This window comes from Alosa sapidissima, chromosome 1 (genome assembly GCF_018492685.1).
Source record: "Alosa sapidissima isolate fAloSap1 chromosome 1, fAloSap1.pri, whole genome shotgun sequence".
Classification (NCBI taxonomy): domain Eukaryota; kingdom Metazoa; phylum Chordata; class Actinopteri; order Clupeiformes; family Clupeidae; genus Alosa; species Alosa sapidissima.
The window spans coordinates 51149268-51168018 of record NC_055957.1 but is presented as its reverse complement, the minus strand read 5'-3'; the positions used below and the strand labels follow the sequence as shown (position 1 = coordinate 51168018).

Below are 18751 nucleotides of genomic sequence, written 5' to 3'. Positions count from 1 at the left end.
GTCTGCATAAGTGGGAGTGTCACCCTACGTCACTAAATAAACTTTCTCTCTTAATAAGCAATAACAACAGATAAACATAATTGTGTTCACAGTATTATTGTCCATAATCATGTATGATACCAATGAATCATTCTTAAGGAAATTATATGAATAATTTAATTAGTCATGTGAACCGAGCTAGCTAGCTAACGCTAGCTTAAAATGCTATACAAGTGGATGGTAGTAGCTATGGCAATACAGCTATGCGCTAACAAGTGACTAGTAGTTGAAGGACTTCGCTTAAACTTAATATACTGTTGCAAATTCGCTTGAGTATAGACTATCCACTTTAACTAATGTCAGTAGTGTTATTCAGCTAGTTGTCATTTCAAAGAAATTACACTTCTCCGTTTAAAATGTTACCTTAGCTAAAGAGGCTAGCTAGCATGCTAACAACCGGACAGTAACTGGCAGCAGCATGGTCTAATATTAAGTTATTTTATTACAAATCCGAACACTAAAAAATTACACTATTAGGCTTGAAATGATCCCAAACACTTACAGATTATGACACAATTTTCCAAAAAACCCTCAACAAATCCAGAAAGACAAAATGACCAATTTATTGGTAAAATTCCACAAGTCTCCATTGACATTAGTGCAGCAAGGGCTTACTCTGGTCTGCATAAAGGGGGATTTCCCCCCCTCCCCCTTGTAATAATCGAACGCGGAAATTGTCGAACGTTTGCGCCTCTCGCTCCGCTTGAACCCTCTCTGCTTTAACTCTTTAACTGCCACGGAATTCTAGAATACTGCACCCCCTCACTGCCAGAACAACATTCTAAATCCCCCAAAAATCTGCTGGATATTGTCAAACTGTGTATAAAGTATCTGTTTTCTGGTTTTACACTACTTTTTGATAGCTACAGTCAAATAACAAAGGATGTTACACCACTGCCTCTATTTAGGGCTCCAAAAAACATTGTGTATGTCATTGTGGTCATTACAAACAGCAGTTGCACAATACAATTTGTAATATGTACTAATGCATTATCACCTCAAAAACACACACAATAGATAATATTCATAGGAAGATATGTAATTTAATCAATTAATAATATATTATTACATACTCTAAATATTCACACATCTCATTACATCATTACAAAATGATTGAGTAGCAATCTTATAACATACAACGTGACAAACGGTAGGCGGTTTCAATTCAGATAAATCAGGTAGTCTAACAAACAGTGACATGTTAATCATGTAGTACCATGCATGTCATTATTTATGCTGTTCCTTTGCAATTAAATTCAGGTCCAGAAAGGTTTAGAATGACTAAACATAAACACCCCTGTAGTAAAATTGAACAATAAATATAAATAATAAGTTCTTTTTGGTAATTGAGGGGCAGCCGTAGCCTACTGGTTAGCGCTTTGAAGTAACCGGAGGATTGCCGGTTCGAATCCCGACCAGTAGGAACGGCTGAAGTGCCCTTGAGCAAGGTGTGTGCTTCACCTCACTGTATGTTCACTGTGTGCTGAGTGTGTTTCACTAATTCACGGATTGGGATAAATGCAGAGACCAAATTTCCCTCACGGGATCAAAAGAGTATATATACTCTTTTCTTACTCTGCACATGACAATTTGCAGATCATAAAAGAAAAAATGTCCACCTGCTGGGGTGTTTTTTTAACATCTGCAAACAGTAAAGGACTGACATAGGTTAAGTTCTTGTGAGCACACTAACAGCAGAGACCAGTGTTGTGCCCGGGGAGCAACCTATATGTGGCCACAATACTCATGTTCTCTGTGATTCATTTCCTATTTTGCCTTTGAAAACACATTGGATTAGATCCATGTTTCATTTGAGTATACAGCTACATGTAATAACTGTTGAAGTGAACAAAAAAGAACTCTGAACATCTTTTGGAAACTAGTGTACTACTAGCCAGCTACATGCTAGCCAGCTACTATAGCCAGTTCAAGTTTTGTATAGATTTCTAAAAATGAACAGTAAAACCTCTACACTGGTAGAGATTTGAACAAACAATAAATATCAGTTCAAGTTTTGTATGCATTTCTGAAAATGAACAGTAAAACCTCTACACTGGTAGAGATTTGAACAAATAAACAATATCAGTTCAAGTTTTGTATAGATTTCTAAAAATGAACAGTAAAACCTCTGCACTGGTAGAGATTTGAACAAACAATATCAGTTCAAGTTTTGTATAGATTTCTAAAAACGAACAGCAAGACCTCTACACTGGTAGAGATTTGAACAAACAAACAATAAATATCAGTTCAAGTTTTGTATAGATTTCTAAAAATGAACAGTAAAACCTCTGCACTGGTAGAGATTTGAACAAACAATATCAGTTCAAGTTTTGTATAGATTTCTAAAAACGAACAGCAAGACCTCTACACTGGTAGAGATTTGAACAAACAAACAATAAATATCAGTTCAAGTTTTGTATAGATTTCTAAAAATGAACAGTAAAACCTCCACACTGGTAGAGATTTGAACAAACAAACAGTAAATATCAGTTCAAGTTTTGTATGCATTTCTGAAAATGAACAGTAAAACCTCTACACTGGTAGAGATTTGAACAAATAAACAATATCAGTTCAAGTTTTGTATAGATTTCTAAAAATGAACAGTAAAACCTCTGCACTGGTAGAGATTTGAACAAACAATATCAGTTCAAGTTTTGTATAGATTTCTAAAAATGAACAGTAAAACCTCCACACTGGTAGAGATTTGAACAAACAAACAGTAAATATCAGTTCAAGTTTTGTATAGATTTCTAAAAATGAACAGTAACTGATTGGAAGAACTAATCATTTGAACTGATTGAAAGAAGGCTGATTTAACTGATTGAAAGTGCTCCTAGACAACCTAGGCTGGTAGTGGTGGATGCCTGAGATGGAAGATTCTGAAAAAAAAAGGAAAAAAACTATATTTAGAGAAGAAAATTCAAACAAAATGGAACATTTTGGCAAATGTCTACATTTATAGTTATTAGCAGTGTAATTTAACGTGCATAAATAACTTTTATATAATCAATAGTAGTAATTATTACATTGTATGAAACAAGGAAAATGCATATCAACATGTGCATATTAAAATTAATGTAATTTACCAGATACTAGCAGATACGCATACTAGATAGCCTACTATAATAAGCAAACAACATCTCACCAGTGTTTGTACACAAGCTTTGTATGGTACATCTCAAAGCAGTCAGTGGGGCACAGTGCAGGGTGGTCTGGACAGGTCTTGCAGAAGAAAGGTGTCTGCTTCCTCCCTCTATGTGCGTCATCTGGACTGCGCTTCCGCGTGGAACAGACTTTGCAGTCCGGACGCGATTTCTCGTGTTGTCCGAGAAAGTGTCGACCAGTGAGACGCACGGGCACTAACGGTGTGCTGAATGGCCTGGGAGGAGGAGTGAGCTCAATTTGCCTCCGTCGCAGTAGCCCCTTCACCACAAGCTCGCGGAATCCAGCCGACTGCATTGTATTGCCACTTTCTTTGTGCAAGATGTAGGCATTCACAAGTGCGACCTCTCGGATATGATGGAACAACCGATGGTACCACTTCATTGCACGGTGTTGGTAGCTGTAATAGGAGCATAGCTGGTCTCCGCGATCTACCCCTCCCATGAAGCGGTTGTAGTCCTCCACGCTCTTTGGCTTGCGCAAAGTTCTGTAGCCATCAGGCCCCTTGCTACGCACTCGTTTGGTGATAACGAGATTGTCGTGCACTGTGGAGAGGACGGTGACTGTGCCAGCATCACGAAAAGACTCAGTTAAAAGTGGACGTTTTTCAAAAAACACAGGGGGGTCTGAAGGCCGCAGTTTCAGACCATGGAGTTGAGGGGGCATGCCTTTCCTGTTCACACGAACAGTTCCACACGCGCCGGTGTTTTGCCGGTGGAGCTCTTGGAAAAGAGCGGGTGAGGTGTAGTAGCTGTCAGTATAGAGACTGTCCCTTCTCCAAAAGCTTGGCTTCCCTTAGCAAGCCAACAACTGAACTATGGCCAATACCCAGACAGCGATCGTAGTTGAAGGCCCCTCCAGTGTATACGTGCCACAGGTACGTGTAATTACTTGTCGCGTCTGATAGGACAAAATTCTTCAGACCAAACCGGTGTCTTTTATTTGGCACGTACTGACGAAAAAACACCCTTCCACGAAATGAAATCATGGATTCATCAATGGAGAGGTGTTCGTGGGGGTAGTACTCGCTCTGAAAACTCTTCAGGACTAGATCCATAAGTGGGCGGATTTTAAAAAGTGGATCATAACCCGGCTGACCTCTCTCCAACCTCAGAGAGTTGTCATTGAAGTGGATGAAGGAGGACAACAGCTGAAAGCGGTTGCGTGTCATTACACGGGCGAAATTTGGTGTCAAGCCCAGTGAACTTTGGGTGCTCCAGTAATCAGCGATTTGAGGCTTTCTAGTCAGACCCATGCTGATCTGAATGGCCAAAAACGCCTCCATTTCAGAGCGATCAGTGGGTTTATAGTCACGTAAACGAGAGTGACTCGCTAGCTCGGTGGAAGCTAACGCCTCAGCATAGCGGTTTGTCTCAGCCACCATGAGATCAATGACACAATCGCTAAAAAAGGCTTTAAAAAAAAGGTATGGATCACTACAATCCCAAACTCTCTGCGGACCAGGTCGTGGGTTGGTGTGTACAAAAGGGATCCTCCCATCAGATCGCTTCCTCTCCCCCTCAGTGGCCACCGTCTTGCCTGTCACATCTAGCCACTCCCGCGGGGCGTCTCCCTCACCACAGCCAGTGAAGTCACCAGCCTCGGTGAAGTTGCCGGCCGCTCCAACTTCTTCGACTCCCTCCTCGTCCTCCCCTGGACCACACAGGACCCCCTCCAAGTCCTCCTCTCCAAATCCGAAAAACTCCTCATCGCTGTCACTGTCCCAGTTGAAATTAAAACTCTCCTCCATGGACGTAAATTCACGGTACCGCAATCGCAAACTCTCTCTGTGTGCTAGCTAGATAGCTTGATATTTAGCTGATGCTAATTTGTTTCTTGAAGTTTGTGAATGACGTAATTAGCATATTTGTGAAATATTAACCAATCGTGATCTGTCTAGAACATGTTTACTATCATATCAACATAGCAACAGCACAGTAACGATGTTTTAATTGGCTACATGTTAGCGCGGCAATGATGATGCTCCTTGGGCGCACATATGCACCCTTGGCATTCTAGAACACACTCATTGTGGGCGCATATATGCACCGTTGGCAGTAAACGGGTTAAGCATACAAACTGGCACTATTTAGACTACACACCCTGTTCAACTACTTCCTCTGCCAAAAACTGTTTCAAAATAAAAGTCCTCACTACAATATTTCACTGTTAAACAATTTAACCCTTTAAACTACTTTTTAACTGTTCAGCCATTGTAACTGTTACTGGTCATCAACTATGACTCCTACCCACTGTAGTTAGTTAGCATGGTTAGCATAGTTAGCATTTTTAGCAAAACTGTTAAAAATGATTAGCTAAGTTAGCTAAGTAACATGGTTAGCATAGTTAACATGTTATCATTGTTAGCATGCTAGTTAGCATAGCTACTAAAAATGATTAGCTAGGTTAGCTAAGTCACATGGTTGGCATAGTTAGCATTGCTAACATGCTAGTTAGTATAGTTAGCATAGCTACTAAAAATGATTAGCTAGGTTAGCTAAGTCACATGTTAGCATAGTTAGCATATTAGCATAACTACTAAAAATGAAAACATTAGCTAAGTTAACTAAGTTAAGTAACTTGGTTAGCGTTATTATCTTTGTTAACATAGTTAACATAACTGCTAGCAAACATTAGAGCCATTCCAACTGTCAGTTATCGTCAATTATCTACCTAAATAATTTAACCATTTAAATGATCCACCTTTTTAACTGTTCAGTCATTCCAACTATATTAAACCTCATCTACCTAGCAAATAATTTAACGTTTTAAACTATCCACCTATTTAACTGTTCAGTCATTCCAACTATATTAAACATCATCTACCTAGTTCAGTCATTCCAACTATATTAAACCTCATCTACCTAGCAAATAATTTAATGTTTTAAACTATCCACCTATTTAACTGTTCAGTCATTCCAACTATATTAAACCTCATCTACCTAGTTCAGTCATTCCAACTATATTACATCTCATTATGTTGGTTGCCAATTAGCACATCATCTGTTTTAAAAATATATTTCACACCATATGTTTTGCATTTTCATGCACTGGTAATTCCCTGGAATTGCGTTTTCTAGTTATTATTATTACAGTGCATGAAAATGCACTGTACTGTTATTCCAAGGCTTTTTACAGTGCATGAAAATGCACTGTACTGTTCTTCCTAGGCGTCTTCTTATTACTGTTCTTCCTAGGCTTCTTCTTATTACAGTGCATGAAAATGCACTGTACTGTTCTTCCTAGGCTTCTTCTTATTACAGTGCATGAAAATGCACTGTACTGTTCTTCCAAGGCATTTTATTACAGTGCATGAAAATGCACTGTACTGTTCTTCCTAGGCTTCTTCTTATTACAGTGCATGAAAATGCACTGTACTGTTCTTCCAAGGCATTTTATTACAGTGCATGAAAATGCACTGTACTGTTCTTCCTAGGCTTCTTCTTATTACAGTGCATGAAAATGCACTGTACTGTTCTTCCAAGGCATTTTATTACAGTGCATGAAAATGCACTGTACTGTTCTTCCTAGGCTTCTTCTTATTACAGTGCATGAAAATGCACTGTACTGTTCTTCCTAGGCTTCTTATTACAGTGCATGAAAATGCACTGTACTGTTCTTCCTAGGCTTCTTATTCTTCTTCTGCTTATTACAGTGCATGAAAATGCACTGTACTGTTCTTCCGAGGCATTTTATTACAGTGCATGAAAATGCACTGTACTGTTATTCCAAGGCTTTTTACAGTGCATGAAAATGCACTGTACTGTTCTTCCTAGGCTTCTTCTTATTCTTCTTCCTCTAACGCGTTTAATGCAGCTTCAACCGTTTAACGTAGAAACTTTATTCAAACTATGTTACGTAGGTCTTACTTAGGACATGGGTGCTATGTATTTTTCAGCTTTGTAACTTTTATACTTTTTAAACTATTAATTAAAAACTAGTCAAAATTTCCCCATAGACTTAACATGGGCTGATGACATCACAATAGAGCCGTTAAGCAATTAGAATCCTATGGCAGGTGTTCGGGCCACCTGGATCAACTGCCAGTCTCAGGCTTTAAGCATACAAACTGGCCCTATTAAGACTACACATCCTGTTCAACTGCTTCCTCTGCCAAAAACTGTTTCAAAATAAAAGTCCTCACTACAATATTTCACTGTTAAACAATGTAACCCTTTAAACTACTGAACTTTTTAACTGTTCAGCCATTGTAACTGTTACTTGTCATGAACTATGACTCCTACCCACTGTAGCTAGTTAGCTAAGTAGCATGGTTAGCATAGTTAGCATGCTAGCATAGTTAGCATGCTAATTAGCATTTTTAGCAAAACTGCTTAAAATGATTAGCTAAGTTAGCTAAGTAACGTGGTTAGCATGCTAGCATGTTAGCATGCTAGTTAGCATTTTTAGCAAAACTGCTAAAAATGATTAGCTAAGTTAGCTAAGTCACATGGTTAGCATAGTTAGCATGCTAGCATAGTTAGCATGCTAATTAGCATTTTTAGCAAAACTGCTTAAAATGATTAGCTAAGTTAGCTAAGTAACGTGGTTAGCATGCTAGCATGTTAGCATGCTAGTTAGCATTTTTAGCAAAACTGCTAAAAATGATTAGCTAAGTTAGCTAAGTCACATGGTTAGCATAGTTAGCATGCTAGCATGTTACCATGCTAATTAGCATTTTTAGCAAAACTGCTTAAAATGATTAGTTAAGTTAGCTAAGTCACATGGTTAACATGTTAGCATGCTAGTTACCATTTTTAGCAAAACTGCTAAAAATGATTAGCTAAGTTAGCTAAGTAACATGGTTAACATGCTAGTTAGCATAGTAACTTTGTTAACATTATTATCTTTATTAACATAGTTGGCATAACTGCTAGCAAACATTAGAGCCATTCCAACTGTCAGTTATCGTCAACTATCTACCTAAATAATTTAACCATTTAAACTATCCACCTATTTAACTGTTCAGTCATTCCAACTATATTAAACCTCATCTACTTAGCAACCAATATAGTTTGTTTTTACTCTGTATGATATTTTACATCATATTTTTGCATTTTCATGCACTGTATTTCCTTCAGGAAATGCTTTTCTAGTTATTCTTCTTCTAACGCACTTAATGCAGCTTCAACCGTTTAACGTAGAAACTTCATTCAAACTATGTTACGTAGGTCTTACTTAGGACATGGGTGCTATGTATTTTTCATCTTTGTAACTTTTATACTTTTTAAACTATTAATTAAAAACTAATCAAAATTTCCCCATAGACTTAACATGGGCTGATGACATCACAATAGAGCCGTTAAGCAATTAGAATCCTATGGCAGGTGTTCGGGCCACCTGGATCAACTGCCAGTCTTAGGCTTTAAGCATACAAACTGGCCCTATTAAGACTACACATCCTGTTCAACTGCTTCCTCTCCCAAAAACGGTTTCAAAATAAAAGTCCTCACTACAATATTTCACTGTTAAACAATTTAACCCTTTAAACTACTGAACTTTTTAACTGTTCAGCCATTGTAACTGTTACTTATCATCAACTATGACTCCTACCCACTGTAGCTAGTTAGCATAGTTAGCATGCTAGCATGTTAGCATTTTTAGCAAAACTGTTAAAAATGATTAGCTAAGTAACATGGTTAGCATAGTTAGCATGCTAGTTAGCATTTTTAGCAAAACTGCTAAAAATGATTAGCTAAGTTAGCTAAGTAACGTGGTTAGCATAGTTAGCATGCTAGTTAGCATTTTTAGCAAAACTGTTAAAAATGATTAGCTAAGTTAGCTAAGTAACATAGTTAGCATGCTAGCATGTTAGCATGCTAATTAACATTTTTAGCAAAAAAACTTGGTTAACATTATTATTATTATCTTTGATAACATAGTAGCATAACTGCTAGCAAACATTAGGGCCATTCCAACTGTCAGTTATCGTCAATTATCTACCTAAATAATTTAACTATTTAAATTATCCACCTATTTAACCGTTCAATCATTCCAACTATATTAAACCTTATCTACCAAGCAAATCATTTAACTATATAAACTATCCACCTATTTAACTGTTCAGTCATTCCAACTATATTAAACCTCATCTACCTAGTTCAGTCATTCCAACTACATTAAACCTCATCTACCTAGTTCAGTCATTTGAACTATATTAAACCTCATCATGTTGGTTGCCAATTAGCACATAATCTGTTTTAACAATATATTTCACACCATATGTTTTGCATTTTCATGCACTGGTAATTCCCTGGAATTGCGTTTTCTAGTTATTATTCTTCTTCTAACGCACTTAATGCAGCTTTAACCGTTTAACATAGAAACTTCATTCAAACTATGTTACGTAGGACATGGGTGCTATGTATTTTTCATCTTTGTAACTTTTATACTTTTTAAACTATTAATTAAAAACTAATCAAAATTTCCCCATAGACTTAACATGGGCTGATGACATCACAATAGAGCCGTTAAGCAATTAGAATCCTATGGCAGGTGTTCCGGCCACCTGCATCAACTGCCAGTCTCAGGCTTTAAGCATACAAACTGGCCCTATTAAGACTACACATCCTGTTCAACTGCTTCCTCTGCCAAAAACTGTTTCAAAATAAAAGTCCTCACTACAATATTTCACTGTTAAACAATTTAACCCTTTAAACTACTGAACTTTTTAACTGTTCAGCCCTTGTAACTGTTACTTGTCATCAACTATGACTCCTACCCACTGTAGCTAGTTAGCTAAGTAACATGGTTAGCATGCTAGCATGTTAGCGTGCTAGTTAGCATTTTTAGCAAAACTACTTAAAATGATTAGCTAAGTTAGCATGTTAACATAGTTAGCATGCTAGTTAGCACAGTTAGCATAACTGCTAAAAATGATTAGCTAAGTTAGCTAAGTCACATGGTTAGCATACTTAGCATTTTAACATTGTTAGCATGCTAGTTATTATAGTTACTTGGTTAACATTATTATCTTTGTTAACATAGTTAGCATAACTGCTAGCAAACATTAGAGCCATTCCAAGTGTCAGTTATCGTCAACTATCTACCTAAATAATTTAACCATTTAAACTATCCACTTATTTAACTGTTCAGTCATTCCAACTATATTAAACATCATCTACCTAGCAACCAATATAGTTTGTTTTTACTCTGTATGATATTTTACATCATATTTTTGCATTTTCATGCACTGTATTTCCTTCAGGAAATGCTTTTCTAGTTATTATTTTTCTTCTTCTAACGCAGTTAATGCAGCTTCAACCGTTTAACGTAGACACTTCATTCAAACTATGTTGCGTAGGTCTTACTTAGGACATGGGTGCTTTGTATTTTTCATCTTTGTAACTTTTATACTTTTTAAACTATTAATTATTAACTTTTATAAAATCCCCATAGACTTAACATTAGGCTGATGACATCACAATGGACTAATTAACTTGATTTGCACCTGTATCAACTTCCAGCTGCTCATCTAGGCCCCATCAAAGAATCAGTTCAACTGATTGCACCTGTATCAACTGCTTTCTGCTGAACTAGGCCAACTCTCTCTGTGTCTCTCCATTCTACAAGGATATAAGGCACATTTCATCCAACTTTCTATCCATTCATCCTCTTCAAACCATTCACTCATCCACCTATTAAACTATCCATCAACATCCATTAAACAATCTGCCTATCAACATCCATTCAACTTTCTGTCTATCAACATCCATTACACTATCTACATTTTTTTAAACTATATACTCTGTCTCAGGCTTTAAGCATACAACATGGCTCTATTAAGACTGCCATTAAGCAATTAGAATCCTAGGCCAGGTGGCCAGGCTATATTAAACCTCATCTACCTAGTTCAGTCATTCCAACTATTAAACCTCATCTACCTTGCAAATAATTTAACCTTTTAAACTATCCACCTATTTAACTGTTCAGTCATTCCAACTATATTAAACCTCATCTACCTAGTTCAGTCATTCCAACTATATTAAACCTCATCTACTTAGCAACCAATATAGTTTGTTTTTACTCTGTATGATATTTGGGGGCCAAGCAGCGAAGCTGCGAAGGCACCCATTGTGTTTCTATGATTTCTTATTATTATTATTTAACATCTTTCCTCCGCCATTGGAGTCTATGGCAGCCCATAGAACCGTCTGGTGAAAAGTTGTGTAATTTGGCACACTGATTGAGGACAGTCTCATGAATAATTTCACCAAGTTGGACATGCGTTCACGCACGTAACTTTTGACCCGTATGGCCGATTGTCAAAAATGAGATATTGTTGGAATCCTTGGACCAAGCCGAGTTCAACGCACTCTATGACGTCATTTTCCGCCATGATGGATTTTCCGCCATTTTGGATTTAATCAAAAACACTAAAAAGTTTTCACAGGTCACAAATTTTGTCCAATCGACACCAAACCTGACACACATGATCTTCAGACCAAGCCTCACAAAAGATACTCGTTTTCGTCTTCGGAACTAAAACCTTTTGCCCGTAACAGCCAATCAAAACTTGCGGCAAAGCCGCCACACAGGAAGTGAGCTCATATCTCAGCAACCTATTAATCTATCATAACCAAACTTGCATGGACTCAGGACCCAATCAGGGGGACGCTCAAGAAATCTGGTGACCTTTGACCTCTAGGGGGTGCTGTAATAAAGAAACATGCCTTTTGGCCTGTAGCTGCTGTTGTGCTTATAATTAAAACACACTAGTGGTGTCTGGTAATACTGTTGGAGGTCCTTAGGCCGACCCAAGCCAACTTGGGATGTCATCGTAATTGATTCGGCAGCCATATTGGATTTAATCAAAAACACGTACAAGTTTTCGTAGGTCACAAATTTCAGCGGATCCTCACAAAAATTGACAGAGACCATCTTCAGCCCATACCTTATCAGTGCATTGCTTTCTGGATCAATTAACAGAAGCATTCGGCTGTAACAGCCAATCAAAATTTGCGGCGAAGCCGTCAAACAGGAAGTGAGCTCATATCTCAGCAACCCTGCCATGTATCATAACCAAACTTACTACATGGATTCATGACCCCATTAGGAGGACGCTCGAAAACTTCGGTGACCTTTGACCTGTAGGGGGTGCTGCAATTAGCAATATTGCATTTTGATCTGTAGTTGCTGATGTGTTTTATCGATCTTTTTTTTTTGATGTGAAACTGATGAAAACATGTTCCATCCAGTTCATTCTAATCGTGCGTGCAAGGGCGGGGCAGGGCAGGACGGGGTGGGACGGGCAGAGGTGATTAGGTGGGAGGCTGGCTGGCGGAGGCAGTGGCATTTCTCAGCCCTGTTTCAGCCCTACAAAATTAGTTATGTTTTGATGTGACACTAGTTGAAAGTGTTGATCGTGGAAGTCTGCTGAGTTCTGTCTTGTCGCCAGGGCTACTCCAGCCTATTCTGCTTGGCCCCCTCATTGCTGCTTGCAGCTATATTTTACATCATATTTTTGCATTTTCATGCACTGTATTTCCTTCAGGAAATGCTTTTCTAGTTACAGTGCATGAAAATGCACTGTTCTGTTATCCGAAGTCTTCTTCTTCTTCTTCCCACCAAACTTCTGCGTCTAATTCAGCTTTAACCGTTTAACGTTTAAACTTTGTAACGTAGGTCTTGAAAAGGACACGTGGGGAATGTATTTTTCACTTTTGTAAACTTTATACTTTTTGAGATATTAATAAAAAACAAGCTTATTTTCCCCCATAGACTTTGCATTAGCACTATGACATCACAATGGACTAATTAACTTGATTTGCACCTGTATCAACTTCCAGCTGCTCACTATTAGGAGCCATCAAAGGGCCAGTTAAACTGATTGCACCTGCATCAACTGCTTTCTGCTTAACTAGGCCAACTCTCTCTGTGTCTCTCCATTCTACAAGGATATAAGGCACATTCCATCCAACTTTCTATCCATTCATCCTCTTCAAACCATTCACTCATCCACCCATTAAACTATCCATCAACATCCATTAAACAATCTGCCTATCAACATCCATTCAACTTTCTGTCTATCAACATCCATTACACTATCTACATTCAACTTTTAAACTATATACTCTGTCTCAGGCTTTAAGCATACAATCTGGCTCTCTTAAGATTACTATTTCCTCTGCCCACAACTGTTTCAAAATAAATGTCCTCACTACAATAATTCACTATTTAATAATTTAACTATTTAACTGTTCAGCCATTTCAACTGTCAGTTGTTATCAACTATGACTCCTGCCAACTGTTTCCAAATAAAAGTTTGTTAGGCATTTTATGTTAATATACAGTATGTTTATATTTTCATGCACTGGTAATTTCCTCGAAATTACATTTTGTTTTTTATTATCACCCGGAGAAGAAATACTCTTTTCTGATTGGCTGGTGGGGTGGCTATTAATTCTGAATAACAGGATACCGTTCCATATCAATGCTAATGAATGGTAACTATAACAACCATAGTAGGACGACGGTTGCAGCGCTCTAGAATCTTTGGTTGCAGGCTTCGCAACAATCAACTGTAAACAAGCTAACTGTCCATGCTATCGCTGTTATAGGGCCAACGAAAGTTGTACAACAAGCTGAACTAGTGAGCTTCTTTTTAAACGGAACCGCATGTTTCCTTTGCTTTACAGTGGCAACCGGGTGATAAGCGGGATAACGGCCTTCGAGGTGTGTCCAGTTATACATTACATTACATTACATTTGGCTGATGCATTTTAGCCAAAGCGACTAACAACATGGTTAACAGTTTAAGTTTTAAAGAAATTCTCAACAATTTTAGGACAATTTAAAAATCGGTAGAGTGCTTAAGTGCAGTAAGAATAAGTGCATCAGTGACTGCTGTTTTTAACAGTTACGTGTCAGTTCAAGACGGCTGTTAAGTGCTAGGATCGGCAAGACTTGTTGTAAGTGGTGCTATGAGAGGAGATGTTCTCTGAAGAGCTGGGTCTTCAGGAGTGTTTTGAAAATGGAGAGGGATGTCCCTGCCCTTGTAGGAACTGGCAGTGTGTTCCACCAACAAGGAACAACAGATGAGAAGTTTGGATTGGCCTGAGCGTACCGGTGGTAGAGCTAGACGTCGTTCGTCTGAGGAGCGCAGCGGCCTGGAGGTAGCGTATGTCTGTATGAGTGCATTCAAGTAGGCGGGAGCAGAACCAGAGACTACTTTGTAGGCAAGCGTTAGAGCCTTGAATTTGATGCGGGCCGCCATAGGTAGCCAGTGTAGCTGGATGAGTAGCGGGGTAACATGTGCCCTTTTGGGTTGGTTGTAGACCAGGTGCGCCGCCGCATTCTGGATCACCTGAAGGGGATTCACTGCACAGGCTTGGAGACCTGTCAGGAGGGCGTTGCAGTAGTCGAGTCGTGAGATGACTATTGCCTGAACCAGAAGTTGGGTAGCATCTTGAGTCAAGTAAGTCCTGATTTTCCATATGTTGCAGAGTGCGAAACGGCATGACCGGGCGACTGAGGCAACATGATCTGAGAAGGTTAGTTGGTTGTCGAGAACAACTCCTAGATTTCTTTCAGTCCTGGTAGGTGAAACAGACAGGGAGTCAAATAAATTTGATGTTGATGTCGTGGTGTATGGTAGGTTTAGCTGGGAGGACCAGCAGTTCAGTCTTTGAGAGGTTCAGCTAGAGGTGATGTGCCTTCATCCATGTAGCTATGTCTGAGAGGCAATCCGAGATCCGTGCTAAAAACCAAGGGGTCATCAGGTGGAAAGGAGATAGAGCTGTGTGTCGTCTGCATAGAAGTGGTATGAGAAGCCATGCGAACGGATAATCTGTCCCAAGGACGTGGTGTAGATAGCAAAGAGAAGGGGGCCCAGCACTGAGCCCTGGGGGACCCCTATGGTGAGGTGCAGATAGCTGACCAAGCCATGATGCGTTAAACGAGCGTCCTATGAGGTAGGATTCAAACCAGTAGAGAGCAGAACTGGAGATTCCCATGTTGGCGAGTATAGAGAGAATGATGCGGTGATTAACCATGTCAAAGGCAGCCGACAAGTCAAGCAGAATGAGTACTGATGACCGAGCGGTCGTCCTGGCTTCTTTTAAGGCTTCTGTTACAGACAGCAGAGCCGTTTCGGTAGAGTGGCAGCTTTTGAACCCAGACTGATTTGGATCCAGAAAGTTGTTCTGTGAGAGGAAGTCAGAGTCCTGTTTGGAGACTGCTCGTTCAATGCCTTTGGATAGAAAAGGCAGGAGTGAGACAGGGCGGTAGTTCTCGACTTGAGCAGGGTTGAGAGAAGCTTTCTTCAGTAACTGTGTTACCTGGGCCATTTTAAACACTGTTGGAAATGTGCCGGAGGTTAGTGAGGCATTGATCACATGTGTGATAGCTGGTGCGATGGTCAGGCTGATGGACTGAAGTAGGCTCGTAGGTATAGGATCCAGCGAGCATGTGGTAGGACGGCTACATGTCAGGAGTCTAGATACTTCACTCTCAGAGAGAGGCGTGAATGCTGAAAAAGATGTTCCAGCAGCCCCTAGAGCAGGGGTCTCAAACTCAAATGAGCTGGGGGCCAATTCTGCCAATGTCATCTGATTGGAGGGCCGGCTATTTCTGGAAATACAATGTTCTTTTTTTCAAATACCACACAAAACCGCAAACAGAAAGTGCAAGTGTTTTTATCTAGTTTTAGACACCTGTGCTAGCAACCTTAGCTTATAAATAAAATAAATATTAATACAAATTATAAAACAAATGAAAAGCATAAAAACAGGTATGTGTGTGTTTCACACCAAATAAAAATATTTTCCTCTCATAACTTTTTTAAACCTGGCAAACTATAGGCGCCAGGGTTAAGAAAGCAACACCATTGGATTTTTATATCAAAATTTCAAAAGGCCATGGCTTGAAAGTGGTCAGAGATAAAGTCCTACTGTAAATGTAAAAATCTTTGAGTAAAACAGAAGTTTATGAAGGGGATACATTTACCCATCTAATTTGCCACTGGATGGCAAGCACCTCAAATTATGCACCTTTCAGTAAATACTGGATGAACATATTTGAGCAGGTTTACTTTCCTTTTTTCATATTACCCACATAACAAATTAACAGGAAAACACCTAAGATGTATACCAACACCTAAGATGTATATGGTTTCTAAACCACAAGGCCTACAATAAGTATTCTGGTCAAATCAGTTCCTATCGCGGGTAATCTGAGTACCCAGAAGTTCGCATCATATTGCGGGTGACTTTGTAGTTTAGAGCCCTATTTCTACTAGCCCTGCTGTCTGTACCACGTCCATTACGGACACTATCATCACGATTACCACTGCAACCTCCAAGCTATGTTGGGCAGAGGGTTGAAATAAGCATGGTATGCTTAGTGGACACCGTTGTATACACGCAGACGCACCTCCATTCAATAGACGATCGATCATAATCTCCAAAAGGATATTCTCCTTCAGATTTAAAATAGGTGAATAACATAGCCTACCTAAGACTTCATCATACGTAAACGTTTTTCAACATTTGGTGTAGGCCTATTTCTGCTTAATTTCTGCTTCAATTTATGCAACACTATGGCCTGCATCGCTTCACGTCATGGGTTTGAATGAAGCTCTGGATGTCTAGCACATAGTGGAGCAGAGTACAAATGAGATTTGTCACCGTACTTGGAACTATCGTTTATTTTATTCAGTATCGTTGTTTGTCGCAATTAAAAAGTCTCAAGGGCCGGATTACATTATTATTTTGACATACGTCGCGGGCCGGAATTGGGCCGGACACGGGCCGGGTGTTTGAAAACCCTGCCCTAGAGGTTGTAGGAGTGCGGTATCTGAGTCAGATGCATTGTGTGGGCATGTAGAGAATTGACTGCTGATTGCCGCCACTTTGTTTGTAAAAAATGAGGCAAGGGTATCCGCAGTAAGGCTGGATGGAGAAGGAGGCAGCTGAGGGTTGAGTAGCGTTTTGAAAGTTGAGAAGTTTTCGAGTGTCTGTAGCACTGTTGATTTTGTCATTGTAGAAAATTGTCTTCGCAGCAGTGATGCTGGCTGAGAAAGGAGGTCAGGAGTGTCTGGTAGTTTTTGAGGTCATCAGTTAGTTTGGATTTGTGCCATTTCCTCTCTGCGGCTCTGAGTTTGGTGCACTGCGATCGGAGGGTATCATTTAGCCATGGATGAGAGTGTTTGGATCGAGCTGGCCTTGTGGTAAGAGGGCACAGCTTGTCTAGACACGAGCTCAGTGTGGAGCAGAGCGAGTCTGTGGCCTCATTAACCTCCAGAGAGGACAAGGTGTTGAGTGGAGGTAGACCGGTGGCAACCACAGAGGAAAAGTGCGTTGGAGACAGGTTCCGGATGTTGCGGCGGAACGTGACCATCGGCTGAGGAGCCGGAGGCAGTTCTGTCAGGCTGACGTTGAACTGGATGAAGAAGTGGTCAGAAAGATGGAGAGGCATCACCATGAGTGTGTCTGTGCTGCAGTTCCGAGTGCGGATCAAGTCAAGCTCTGCCAGCTTTGTGAGTAGGTGGGCTTTGAACCAGTTTGAGGTCAAATGAGTGGATCACGGCCAAAAAGTCCGCTGAGCCTGGGGCATGTAAGTGGATGTTCATATCGCCGAGGACAAGAAGCGGACAGTCATGCTCAGGGATGAAGGACAGCAGAGTGTCAAGTTCGTCCATAAAGTCACCTAGTTGGCCTGGAGGGCGGTAGATGACCAGCTCGTAGAGTTTTGCTGGGGCGATCACTGTGATGGCATAAAATTCGAATGAGACATAATGAAACATTGTGTTTTTAAGCACCAGCCAAAGCCATACCCGAAAACCGCCACAGGCCAATCGTTATCATGTCATGACAATGCTACATTTTCATATTTTATAGTCTATGGTTTCCATGCACACCATATTCCGGTTTTATTCGGAATATTCAGATTGCACATAAGTCAATAAATATAGGCTAGTTGTCAGACAAGTTTTTTTTATTGTTGTAGGCTATTATTGAATGATTTCACAAATAAAGCCGTGAAAAAATGGTATGCACAGTGCGTACAGGATTACGCCTGCCAGTGCCACTGCACCCACCAATATGACTGTTGACAATGCGCTCTTAAAATAACATACAACTCGCAATAGACTTGTGACCAGAGGGGTATTTTACAAAACCTAGATGAGGGATTAAGCTGGGATTTTTAGGTTATCCTGGATGAATTTAGCCTTGACTTGGTTTTTACAAAAGAGATGGCACATAAGTTACCATGGGGATTTATTCTCAGCACAGCCAAGCTAAGTTAATTCTAATGGTAATTATGTGGTTTTATTGGTTCAGCTAGCTGTCATTCACATCAGACCTCCGTGCTAATTTTAAGGAGCTTTATTCCATTTATAAATTATTTGCTAAATGTATTTGTTCGCAAAACAAAACAGATTGTCTGCCTACTACCATATGGTTATTATTTTAATTGTGATAGCCTTATAATTATTAACATAGGCCTAGGTACTCATTGTTTGCTTATTTTATTGATAGACGTTTGATGAAGGGGCAAGTTTTCGAAGGTATTTTCAACTATAATATTAAGGTATATCATACTATGTGCA

General features: G+C 39.6%; 1 pseudogene; it reads right to left on the bottom strand.

Moving 5' to 3' along the window:
• Window positions 1–3955: 3955 nt before the first annotated feature.
• On the bottom strand, window positions 3956–17944 carry LOC121707354 (annotated as a pseudogene).
• Window positions 17945–18751: the final 807 nt, after the last annotated feature.